At 49.0% G+C, this 12882-nt stretch overlaps 1 protein-coding gene across 1 annotated transcript in view; it reads right to left on the bottom strand.

Moving 5' to 3' along the window:
* LOC122364648 overlaps positions 1-12882 on the bottom strand; it is a gene marked incomplete at its 3' end in the record, with an annotated part of 56829 nt that overhangs the window by 23951 nt on the left and 19996 nt on the right. The window contains exon 2 of the mRNA XM_043335255.1: positions 5120-5162. The remainder of the gene's footprint in view (positions 1-5119; positions 5163-12882) is intronic.

Genomic DNA, 12882 nt, shown 5'->3' with positions numbered 1-12882 from the left:
ACACTGAGTGGATAGGTCAGGAGGTTGGCAGGTACATATACGTGCTGCAATGTCGCGCGGACGACAGAAATATGTGCTGATAGGTTATTAGAATCGGGAACACATCCCGGCAGAAATTTTTGCTGCGGAAGGTCGCCGACAGCCGATAGAAGAGTGTAGACAGGCGGGACAGCAGCCGCACAGGTCTCTGATCAGCCCCCGACCAACCTGAGTAGGACGCGGGGGAGAGGGACGGACAGGGGCCTCTCGTTGGCAGGTCGCCCTGTACGCTGACAGACGGACAGTGTGGCGAGGCATCTGTCAGAGCTGACCTGAACTGCGACTCTGATAGCACGGAGACACTCTCGGACGACGCACTGGCCCAGTTGTGTGAGCCAGGCGCCACACGATGCACCCCAGTGACACAATGTTGTCACAACGTCAGAGACGGATGTCGTGAAGCTCTAATTTGACCTTGAACTTGACATTTTCATACTTTACGCTCGGCGCTCGCTGATTAATTGGAGACGAAATATAAAATAGCAATGAAAGCACCGGTGTCCTGCTGCGTCAACACAATGCATGTGTACATAATTACAACGGATGTAAGCGCTCTGCCTTTTCAGTCGCAGACGACAGCAACAACAAAGAGAGCCTCTTGTGACTCGTTCAGAAGAGCACAACAGCATTATTCTGCTCTGCGTATGCATCTCTGGAACCTATTTCGCGGAAATCATTTCAGAGCCCAGCGGGAATAAGATGCAGTGGAGCTCATAATTTATCATACCGTTGTGGATTCAGCCGATTTATGGCCATGAATTACATAAAACATAACAGGACGTATGATGACAGTGATTATGGCTTTTGTGGTTTGTTACACTCAAAGGAGTCATGAGAAAATTTGAGAGGCCTCAGCAATCAGCATACAGAGGCATTTCCTGCATTACATCCACTCTTACAACGCACCTACATTACTCCTCATTCCTATTACTCTTTAACAATGTATTATGTGACTAAAATCACATTTGTAACAATGCTGCGCTAGCCGCTATAGCTTGACGCATACCATTTCCATGCATTCCATGCAACTAAGGAAACAGGATGCTATCAGTAAATCCCAAAACATGGTTCTATCCTTTGAAGTGACATCGTATCAGAGCAGCATCAACAAAAGCTGCAACTGATAGCTTTAGGCCGCTCTTGTGATTCCATTGCTGCTTACCACAAAATACTTCAGAAATGTTGAAGATTAATCGTACGCATCCATTAATTATCTTATATAATTAAAGGATCATTTTCCATCCTGGACCAGATGCATCTGTCGCACCTATTGTAGATGAATTTTATCCTCTAAAATAAAATTTGATTCGGGAATTTCGTTTTCAAGATATCGATCTTCACATCAATTTCAACAATATTGTCATAAGTATCTAACGTCATCATAAAACAGTATTACGGCAGCATAGACTTATCAATATTGAGAGAATATGTGATAACGGCAATGCTATTATTTCCAAATAGCTTTGAAATTATTTTTACGTACATACAAATTATTTTTGTAGTAATGAGCGGCATCATCGAGTAACCTGTACAAATTATTCATATGAGCGGCCTTTCCAGGACAGAAATATCAGACGAACGTAGACAAATTCGAGCAACGAACCTCACTTCATTGAACTTGAAGTTCGGCCTTGAACAGGAATGTCAACTTCATCAAGTATCCAATTTGATCAGCGAGCTGGCGCTGTTATTTAATTAATACATTCAATGTCGAGTTCAAAGGGTCGCGATCGGGTAGCTCGTTAGAAATACCACTTGGCTCGGCAACTCTGGCGACTTGGAACTCTTGAATCCAATCATGTGTCGGGGCGACCGGAGCGGCGGCGCGCGCCTCTGGTCGATGTCACAGACGGGTTTTGCTGCTCGGATATCGGGCTGACGGGTCTGTGTAATCCATTCGGCATAGACGGCCGTATAGCCGCACGGACAGTACACCACTGATAGCAGCCAGAATGCATCCCTCTGGTACCATGAGACCGATTGTTTGCATCGCCACCCAACAGGGACATATATTTTGGAAACGGGGGTTGATTTGAAGGTTTCATTTTATTTGGAAGCTGTTTACTCATCTTCCGGCTGCTCAGTGCATAAATTACCACACCATTAGACGCCCTCAGCCGCGTTTGGAACAGTTACATTAATTCACCTGAAGATCTCGACAGTTGATTTAAAAGTACGTTTTTTTATGAGCAAGAGTTTGTCGAAACCAAGGAAAATGTTAGCATATCAGTCAATAGGTGCCTTATTGCGGATAATTTCGTTAGTTTTCCTCCCTTATCTTCTACAAAGCGCGTTGCCCGCCCTTTACCGTGACAATCTGTTGGTGTTCACAAAGCCCTGCTCGCCGGTCGAGGGCGTGGAACGCGGGTGTCCCTGCTCGTGGCCGTGACCGGGTCCGTGTCCGTAAGCCCGTGTCCATTTCCGTGTCCGTACCGTGTCCGTACCGTTTCCGTGTAGGTACGTGCCGTGTCCGTACTGTGTCCGTGTACGTGCCGTGTCCTTACCGTGCCCGTGCCGTGCCCGTGTCCGTGTCATTGGCTGTGCCCGTGTCCGTGTCCGTGCCCTTGGCCGTGGCCCCACACTCGGAGGTGGTCTGTGCCGGGCCAGCAGATGGGTCTCATGAGGCCGCCGGCTGCACCAATCTATCGCGGCAAGCGGCTACCCTCCCCCCCCCTCGGCTGGTCACGTCCGCCACCCCCCAGTGGAGCCGCGTCCGTCGTTGAGCGGAGTACTGCCGAGTTATCCCGCCGCGCGTCGCCGGCCGAGATAACTCATCATTTGAATCGGCCATCACTGGGACGGCTCTGCACTGCGCGGTCAACAAGTGGTAGCTGCGGCACTAGCGGCCAACAGTTTATATCGTGTGATTGCATTTCCGAACGAAATTGGATTCTGATCGATCATACTATTACATGTAGTTGTTCAATGTTCATATCGCAATCAAATAATCCTATCAAAATAGCACTGTCGCCAAGCACGTATGTGCCCGGCATTAACCTTTCCAGTCTCCACAAATTACTTCATGTTCGCCGTTCAGTCCAACCTTTAAACTTCGTGTGACGTTAATGAACGTACTACTGGGTCTCCTGGTCTGCGACCTATTCACGGGGCCTAGTCAGATCCTTCCCCACGATCTTCTCTGCGCAGCACAGACCGAAAGGCCCTCGCATCACGAGGCTCCGCAGTCCGCACCGTTACGCTGCTTAACATGCAAATTGTTGCCCAGCAGCTGATGTGTTCGAGGATGAAAATTTCACCGAAGAGCCTGGTGAGTCCCCGCTTCTATTATGGCTCTGGATGTGTGGCAAACTTTGAAATGGCAGACTTTTCTGTTGTAAGGAGGTGCTGGTGGTCTGTGTTGCTTTCTGGATCATGTCAATGTATCTTTAGAGCTTGATGTGCGAAAAACGTGATTAACTGATCTGACAAGACACATTCAGGACTCCCGCAGATCATAAGGCTTTGTTATTGAGCGGACTGTAAAGTGTAAATGAGGATTCGCAATTTAGCTATATAATTGCTATCCGTAATTACTTAAAAATCGGATTTTCTTCCAGCGTTTATTTGTGGATGACAAAGAAAACTTAATCACTTCATCGCCTCAAAAAAAATTATCTAATAATATAAGATAAGATAATATAAGATAAAATAATTAAGATATAATTATCTTAACTCTTTCGACCTATAATTCCTGATTGTCTTTATCAACGCTACACAGGAGACGAGAGTCAATTGACAATAGACCTGTCCGGGCTCCGGAGTCTGACGGATGGACTCGCTGTTCAGTTCAGCACTGTGCTAACGGACGCAGCTGCGTGCTGTTTCGAACGGCCATTCCTATGCGTCGGCAAACACAATTACGCCGGCTGTCGTAGTCGCCCTAATTTGTTCGTGCAGCGTAGTCGGACGTGTGTCGCAGGCGCTGTCGTGCACATCTCGTTTTGCGCACTGCCCCGGCCTCAGCTATAGCCGACCGGACGACCGCCGCCGCCGCGCCCGGCACCATTTGGTCCGGCCGGGGGGGGGGGGGGGGGGGGAGGGACGGAGAGCGGCGGGCACGTCTCTCCGTGTCGAGAGGGAGACGCCGGAGAGGATGAGAGTGCAGCTCGGACGCCACTACAGCCACGGACGAGGCATGGTTAATGTAGACCGAGCCGGACCGGCACGACAGTCCCGCAGTGAAGTTGCGGAACTACTAGTTATATCCGGACGCCGGCGAAGGCGAGGAAGGTGGACTAACCGCTCTTTTTATTACGACTGTTTATTGTTATTGTCTGAGGTTTAAATCTGATGTCTGAAACTTTTCCCTTTTTGGCTAGGTATATTAGCTCCCCTTGCGTTTAGCTCAGTTCGGTGAGATGGCACAGCTGGATCATGCCATTGTCCATACTTGGTCAGAGTTGTAAGAAAAAGAAAAATCACAGCAACAGGCCGGGACTAAGGCCTTTCATCATCTTAGATGGCTCGCACTATCCGACCTCAGCACCAGTCCAGAGACAACTCTATATAGGGGACAACTGCAGCGGAGAGCCGACTCCATTTTAACCGCGGTGTCCCTTTACAACTGTCCCTGAGAGGTGCGGCGAAACGCCCGACATATGAACAAAGAACAAGTTCGCTCAACTCGGCCGCAACCACTCTCGCCCCGACTTTCCTGCGGCGGTGGACAGAAAATCGGATCGGGCGAGGGCAGTCTCCCCTGCCCGCTGCCGGATCCGTCACTTTGAGTTGCACAATGGCAGTACGGCGAGGGCAGCGAAATTAGCCACTCTCCGGGGAAACTAGAAAGTAACTGAGCACCACGGACAAGCTAAGTAGCAAACGGTAAAAGATAAAACGTTTCGCTTCTGCAAGCCCCAAAATAATACAAATGTTTAGGCTGCTAAAAATTACGTAAATAAGTGACTTTAATGCACATACAAAGAAGTTTCGCTGGCTCTGCAATAAGATGTATGAACCGTTCGGTTGGCAATCGCCACGCCGATTGTGGATTGCTCTTGATCGTAAATACATACATACATACATACATACATAGTGATAATGCGTGCCTCGGTTACCAAAGGCTCTTTGATGTACTTACCAGAAAATGTACGACTTTCAGGCCTTATCATTTGAAGAATCATCTGGAACAACAAAGAAAAAGTTAAGGGTACTTGCTTGCACATTTATGCACACCAAGTGTGTCATATTCGTGTTGTTGATCAAGCTAGAGTGATAAAATCATGGGATACAATTATAGTTATGCAAATGATAGTTATGCTGCAAGATTGATGTAAATACATACGCTCGACATTCAATATTAGAGTAGTGGACCATTGCTGATGCCATTTAAGGAGTACCTAAGCGCAAAATCATTTAAAAATGACGCCTTTTCCTACCACTCCTTCTTTTTGGTTCGTGAAAGCTAAGACAAAAAATGATTTAGCGTTAAAAAAGAAGAAAAAAGCCCGTAATAATGGCTTCATGGTTGATGCGTTGTTAACGTGCCGTGAAATCTCTCACATCCTTAATTGCATTAGATATGCGTTCTAGTGAACTTTCAACGACCCGGTCGATGATTGTCAAAACTGCCTGCCCGTTTTAAAAAGAACGGCGCGATTTCCGCACTCGGGACTCGCATTCATTCTTTTGAAATAAACTGAAGGCTTGAGTTACCTAAAGCCAAGCACTGACGCTGGATGCAATTTCCAGTGTAGGTTGAACAGACCAAAACATGCCTACTCAGTGACCTCCGTGATAGCGACGCAAACATAATCACGCTCTGTTTGCCGCCTGCTGTTTCGGTAACTACCTGCTCCACTGCCCCGTTCGTCATTGGGAATTAACCACGCGTCGCGAGGCAATAGGACACTGCACAGTGGACAGGTGGGCCGCTCTACGCCGGGGACCAGAAACGGATCGACTGCACAGCCCGGCGACTAGACAACTGCCCACTGTATGTGCGCACGTTCGTACAGGTAAGTGACTGGCCGATCGCACACATGTGACTGAACGAGACCGCACAACCCGGCGACTGGACGACCGCACAGTGATTGAGCCTCCGTGGACCGGCTGCATAGGCCGACTGCACCGGCCGCCGGCGGGCTGCACAATGCAGTGATAACTGCACACTGCAGAGTCTGCCAGCGGGCTGCACAGTGCATCACCCAACTGCACCGTTCGCCGGCGCATGGCAGGTGGTTCTATTTGCCGTGCCAACGACCGGCCGGGCCATCTCTCTCAGCCACGAGCGCTGTTTGACCTGGCACGGCGCGGCACACACACAGACACAAGGTCACCTCTTCAATGCAGTTCAGCACAGAGTGCGCCGATCTCCAGCGATGCAAGCACTAACTGTCCCGAGTCAGTTGCAGTGGTCGAGAGACATCAGAATATTTATCTACACGTAACCAGCATTGTATTACTAGCATGTAACCATATTGTATTCCTATGCATTGCACAATAAGGCACATTGCGCACTGCACATTGCACAATGCGAATGTAAAAAAAACACAATTCGCATTGTTCGTTACAGTCCTCAATCTTATTACGGCCATCAGCCACACTTCAAGTTGAAGTTTTAACCACATGCTGAGGCTACTGATGACTCAACCGCTATAGGTACAAAATCATGTGGATGACAAATTTGTAGACATTTGAAACATTGCTAATCGGCTTGTGATTTTTCCCTAACAAAATGTCATGAGCTGGGAACTAATGACGTGGCGAACGCAAATGAACCAAAAGAAAAATTATGAGTTTCTAAGATAAACATTCCCTGTCCATTATCTTCTTTACATCCAGGATCGGTGGCGATCCGCTCCAGCTCCATGCTCTGGCTCCACTCTGGCTCCCTTTCTAGCTCCATCCCCTGGCTCTACTATATGTATGGAGCCCGCTCTCTCCCGCTCCATCCTCTGGCTCTACTGGAACTCTCTCTAGCTCCATCCCCTGGTTCTACTATATGGAGCCCGCTCTAGCTCCATCCCTGGCTCATGGAGCCCGCTCTAGCTCCATCCCTGGCTCATGGAGCCCGCTCTAGCTCCATCCCCTGGCTCTACTATATGGAGCCCGCTCCCGCTCCATCCCCTGGCTCTACTATATGGAGCCCGCTCTCTCCATCCCCTGGCCCTACTATATGGAGCCCGCTCTCTCCATCCCCTGGCTCTACTATATGGAGCCCGCTCCCGCTCCATCCCCTGGCTCTACTATATGGAGCCCACTCTCTCCATCCTCTGGCTCTACTATATGGAGCCCGCTCCCGCTCCATCCCCTGGCTCTACTATATGGAGCCCGCTCCCGCTCCATCCCCTGGCTCTACTATATGGAGCCCACTCCCGCTCCATCCCCTGGCTCTACTACACGGAGCCCACCCCCTCCATTCCTTGGCTCCACTGGAGCGTCTCTATCAACGTCAGGTCCGCGCCTGCCACAAGAGAGGGTGTTCCGGAGCGGTACATGCCCTATTAGACACGCTGACAGAGGGCCTTCCGGGCAGTACGTTCTTCTTCATCTCCTTTTCCTCTTCTTTCCTCTTCCTCTCTCTCTCTCTCTCTCTCTCTCTCTCTCTCTCTCTCTCTCTCTCTCTCTCTCTCTCTCTCTCTCTCTCTCTCTCTCTCTCTCTCTCTCTCTCTCTCCCTCTCTCTCTCTCCTCTCTCTCTCCTCTCTCTCTCTCTTTCTTTCTCTCTCTCTCTCTCTCTCTCTCTCTCTCTCTCTCTCTCTCTCTCTCTCTCTCTCTCTCTCTCTCTCTCTCTCTCTCTCTCTCTTCCTTTCCCCTCACTTGCGAATCACAAAACTATATGACAATTAAAAAAATCATGTGTAAAAACGTGATTTAGAACATATCAAATGAAAACCAATATCCTGAATGGCGTGCAATGGTACTGCCAACGTGAACAGCAATGCGGCTCTTACATATGCAAGCAGAGAAGAAACTATATGATCCTACAAATCACATGCATAAGTAGCGACTCCAAAATATTCGCTTAGTACCCGCATATGTCAGGCGTCAGAAGACATATATTTGCCAGGATCTCTGGCAATAAGTAGACCCAGTGTCAGCATTACATCGAGAGCCGCAGAATCACTAACCGGACTCATCAAGAGTTGAGCATATAGCAGCCGATCTCCATGGAAACGACACACAACATCCGCGTCTGGACAGCGTAGAATTTCGTCGAGTTCTTGAGTCGCCATGGGAACGATGGCCAAACGCAGCGCGACTGACGCGGCCAGCCAAATGAGCGTCTGAGCGCTGTCATGGGTCTGACAGCCGGCATTAGTGCCCGCGTATGGACCGGGCAGCCGGCATCGCCGTCAGACGGGCCAGCCGTGCTGATTCCCCGACAGCAGGGAGATGAAAGATATTGAGTGATATGAAGCCTGATATGAACATAACTACACGCACAAATGTCGCGAAACCATTTTCAAGATAGCCGGTTATGGAGAGATTGTGTCTTCACTTCTTCAGCTTGAATAGCTGATCCAAAGAGACTGATTGAAGCATCAGTAGTTGAATAGACGAATAAACGAATCGATGAACAGGTGGACTGACAGCAAGCAAATGAACCTCGAACAAGAGCATAAATATAGCACACACACACATGCGACATACGATTGTGGCATGCGTATGCATAGACAGGACAGACCAATAGAGCAGACATGGAAACAGATTATGTAGAGGCAAGGAGACGTACAGACGAGCAGACGGACCTGAGGAAACCGACAGAAAATTGAACTGACTGATTGACAGACTGACAGACAGGACAGACAGATGGACAGAGTGAAGCCAGGTGGAGCCATCGGATGTCCGAAGCCACTAGTGTTCGTGACATCTATTGCGGCATCAGCTTGACATTGGATTATAATTGGCTACGAGGCGGACGCTTCATACTGTTTCTAACAGTTCCTTACCTCCTCACGTTCCTTACTTTCTAACACAGACGCTTGACTATATAGATAAACGACTACAAAACCTGAAATTGGAAGGTAAAGAAATGATAGACAGGAATCTGTTGCCCATGGCGCTTGCCTGGATATTGCATGTCAGCCGGTACATGTGAAGCGGTTTCTCTCGCCACGCCGTTAGTCTGGTCTGTTTTGGACTGAGTTGATTTGAGTCGTGAGCTGGACTGATCGATTTCCTCCCGTCGCAGTTTGACAAGTTTTCGTTCCTGTGGTCGCACGGCTGACCGGATGTTTGTTCCCATTTTCTGCGCCTGAATCTCCGCCAGAGTTTCAGCTCGTCTCGCGTATATGTGTCTTAGCTTGTCTCGTCAGCTAAGTCTCGGTTTGTCTCACCACACAGTCTACTCTCTGCTTGTCTCACCTTTGCGAGCTAGTCTCGGTTTGTCTCACCACACGGCTAAGTCTCTGTTTGTCTGGCCACATGTCTCATCCTCAGTTTTTCTCCCACATGTCTCTGCCTCAGTTTGTCTCGCCACATGTCTCAGCCTCAGTTTGTCTCGCCACATGGCCGACCGAGCGACAGCCGACGACGGAGACATGCAGGCACGAAAATAATCAGCTAATGGCCGTCCGACACCGGATCCGAGGTGCGTCATCTCCGCCTAATGGCACGCCGCGGCGGCTTCAACCCCCGGCGGCCGCGCCGCGGTCGCCTTTAGAGCCGGTTCGAGGCAGCGAATCCGTCCAAGTGCAGAGTGACCGGGCAATAGAAGCGACCTCACGACACTCAGTGGTTCAGAGCCGGCCAGGAGAATCACAACGGAGCCTGGTAGGGACATAAAGAGTGGCGATAGGGCTTCTAGTGTGTGTAAGTATTGTGCTACAGCATGGTCGTTCGAAGGTGAAGAAATAATTTACTCCAGACCACTTCTCTCTTGGAGAACTTGATGAAATTGTTATGATCGCATGAAGTCCTTGCATCAATGAAATCGCAAAGCTAATACAGAACCCTAAGCTTTGCCACCAGCAATAATTCGGCATTCATTACATATTACATATAGCGGATCTAATTGATCCAATTTCTTTGAGACCCACTCGTAAGCACACTCCGCCACTCTGGTAGGCCACTCGGCGTCAGTGGGCCGACCCGGGCGAGTGTATGACCACGATCGACCAAACGGCACCATGCAGAGCGGAGACCGCCACTCCAGGGAACGGCTCTGGGTCGACCAGCAGCGACCGCCGCGGCCCCGCGTCTCCGAGGTCACGGACGGCGGTGAAGGGGTGTCGCGCCGGGCAGCGCTGCTACAGGGTGGGTACTGGGTGGGTAGGTCGCAGATGAAGGGAGCGCTCAGTGCAGCCAGTGCAGCGGCGGCAGACAGTGACGCCAGAGGTCGCCGGCTAAACCGCTCCCCAGGGCCTGCATTATCACCGAAAGCGCTCCGCAGGGACCCTCGGTGGTAAATTTTATGGACTGAGGCACAACTATTCGGCAGAAGTAAGCGTTAGATGTTCAAACTTCGGTCCGTTCCGCGGTCGGAGCAGCGCAGTGTGAAGTTGTTGTATGTTCCACGAACTGCCGGACAGCCAGTGATTCTCTGAAGCACGGGATACAGGAAAAGTAAAACTTGGAGAGAGCTAACACCAAGTAAACGTCAAAAGGGTAAATATCTGCGAGGAAATGTCGAATCTGACTTGAGGTGGGTTATGTATGTTACGTTTAGGTTAAAATACGATAGGCTACGCAGGATACTCGCATATAGTCAATATTTGACCATGGTTTTACCCATTTGCAATTTGTATCATTTTACCAAGTCCAGAAGTAATTAATCTTTACCTATGCACAATGATTGAAGATGCTTGTACATGATAGCCTCCTGATTCACAGCAAGCAAACTGCTTAGGCTCTTATTGCGAGTTGAGCTCACTGGCGAATCCATGGATTTGCAGAAAGGCGCGCGGTCTTAGACGCGGTGGGGGGGGGGGGCATACTCCCCAATTAGTTTCTCCAATTACCAAAAACTCCTCGGATTTCATTTCCTTACGCACTTCTGTGCAGTTTAAAATAAACGTTTCCTGTAATAGCTGCTTTGTTTTTTTCTTTATTTTCGAAAAACCGTAAATTTCGTCGACTTCGGGCACCGCGGGGGTCACATTTGTCACACATGCTCCCTTCCCACCTCTGGATCCACCAGTGCTTAATCTTCTCGCTACATCCATTTAAAATAGTTTTTAACCCTTTGAAAAAAGTTAATAACTTCGTTATGAGGACCTTCAGGATGTATGACATAAAGTTCGATCAACACTGCCCTCGGGTCGGGTACATATTCGCATCGCAAATCGCATAGCTATCTGTCGGCTGCAGTAGTTACACACCTATGTACCTATGTACATAGGTACAGTCCTCAGCAGACTGCGTGGTAGGTATTCTTTTTTTCGACAAAACCGATAATTACTTAAAGGCTATGTTATCAGTCGGTCGGAACTCACTGCAAATAGATGCGCCATGCTCCACTCCTTCGATTTGGTCTATCACTAAACAAAGTATACGCCTTGTCTGGCAACAAAATGCAAAAGTTTGTTTTGAGGGCAAATATAAACTTTTGAGTTTTGTTGCCAAACTGGATGGAACATGAATACGATGATAATGCCAATCTAAGGTGCGGAGTCTCGCGCGTCTTGCTGTTACGATTTCCGAGTGACTGATAGCATAGTATTCGCGTTATTCTCGGTTTTGTCCAAAAAAGAATACCTATCACGCAGTTTGCAGAGGGCTGTACATATGTAGGAGTGGTTTTACACCTACTCGTATGTACCTATGTGCCTGACCTGCAGTGTAGCCATGCTGCCTGAACCTTCACACCCCATGCAGAACAGGCATTATACTGTCAAATGTGTGACAGAAACTGGCAATGCTAATTGCTTCTCCAGTTTACCATATTTCCAAAATGTATGAGAAGGGACACAAGAGTTCTCTCAGCACTGCTCAGAATACCATGCTTTCCTTCTAATGCATCGGTAACTGTAATGCATCGGCATAACGATGCGATTCCGTGCAGTTGCCTTGGTCAATCCTGTCGCCTCCTAGCTAATCTAAGCCACACGGCCACGGGCCAGCTAAATTAGCAGCGGCGCCGCGCCGGTGCGTGGAAGTAACGGCTACCGCGCAAATGTGAAAATGTCGCCGCTTGTCTGATATAATTAGACTGCAGGAGACTGTGTTCACTGAAAAGGCAGCAAATTAGCTTTTGCTGGTTCTATTTCCAATTTCATTTTGTATTTGAGTGAATTACATATGCTTGTGCGTTGCCCATTGCCAATGCCATTTGATTCATTTAACAAGGAGATAATATAATCAGTAATCAAAATGTAGAAAATATTTGTAGAAGCTCAGCCTCCAAACAGGCAGTTTGAAATCCAGCCCAAACGCCAGCAGTGTCTTGATGCGCGAGGGAATGGATTTTGAAGAGAAGTTGAAGATGACCTTGTTTGGATCACAAGGTTGAAGCGAGTTCTCAATTCCGAGCCGAGCGAGGTTTCTTGCGTGAAATTGAAACTCTGGCTCAATCAGTAATCAGTAATCACACTACATGAAAAAGCACTTACACTTAGGCGACTGGTTTCTTAGGTGCTGGTTTTAAAATCTCGCCACCTCTCAACCCCTGGAAATAAAACCGTTCGACGGTCCACTATTTAATTGTCGAACCACGCGCCCCCACAACTCAGAGGCAAACTCTCATATACGCCAGCCTACATAGTACATAGTACATATCGACCGTCTGTCCGTCAGTCCGTTTGTCCGTCCGTCCGTCTGTCCGTCAGCCCGTCTGTGCGCTGTCCGTCCGTCCGTCTGTCCGTCAGCCCGTCTGTCTGTCTGTCCGTCTGTCCGTCTGTCCGTCTGTCCGTCTGTCCGTCTGTCCGTCTGTCCGTCTGTCCGTCTGTCCGTCTGTCCGTCTG

The sequence above is a fragment of the Amphibalanus amphitrite genome, unplaced genomic scaffold (genome assembly GCF_019059575.1).
Source record: "Amphibalanus amphitrite isolate SeventyFive unplaced genomic scaffold, NRLGWU_Aamphi_draft 000689F_arrow, whole genome shotgun sequence".
Classification (NCBI taxonomy): Eukaryota; Metazoa; Arthropoda; class Thecostraca; order Balanomorpha; family Balanidae; genus Amphibalanus; species Amphibalanus amphitrite.
Note: the sequence above shows the minus strand (reverse complement) of the source record. Positions and strands in the feature narration are given on the sequence as shown.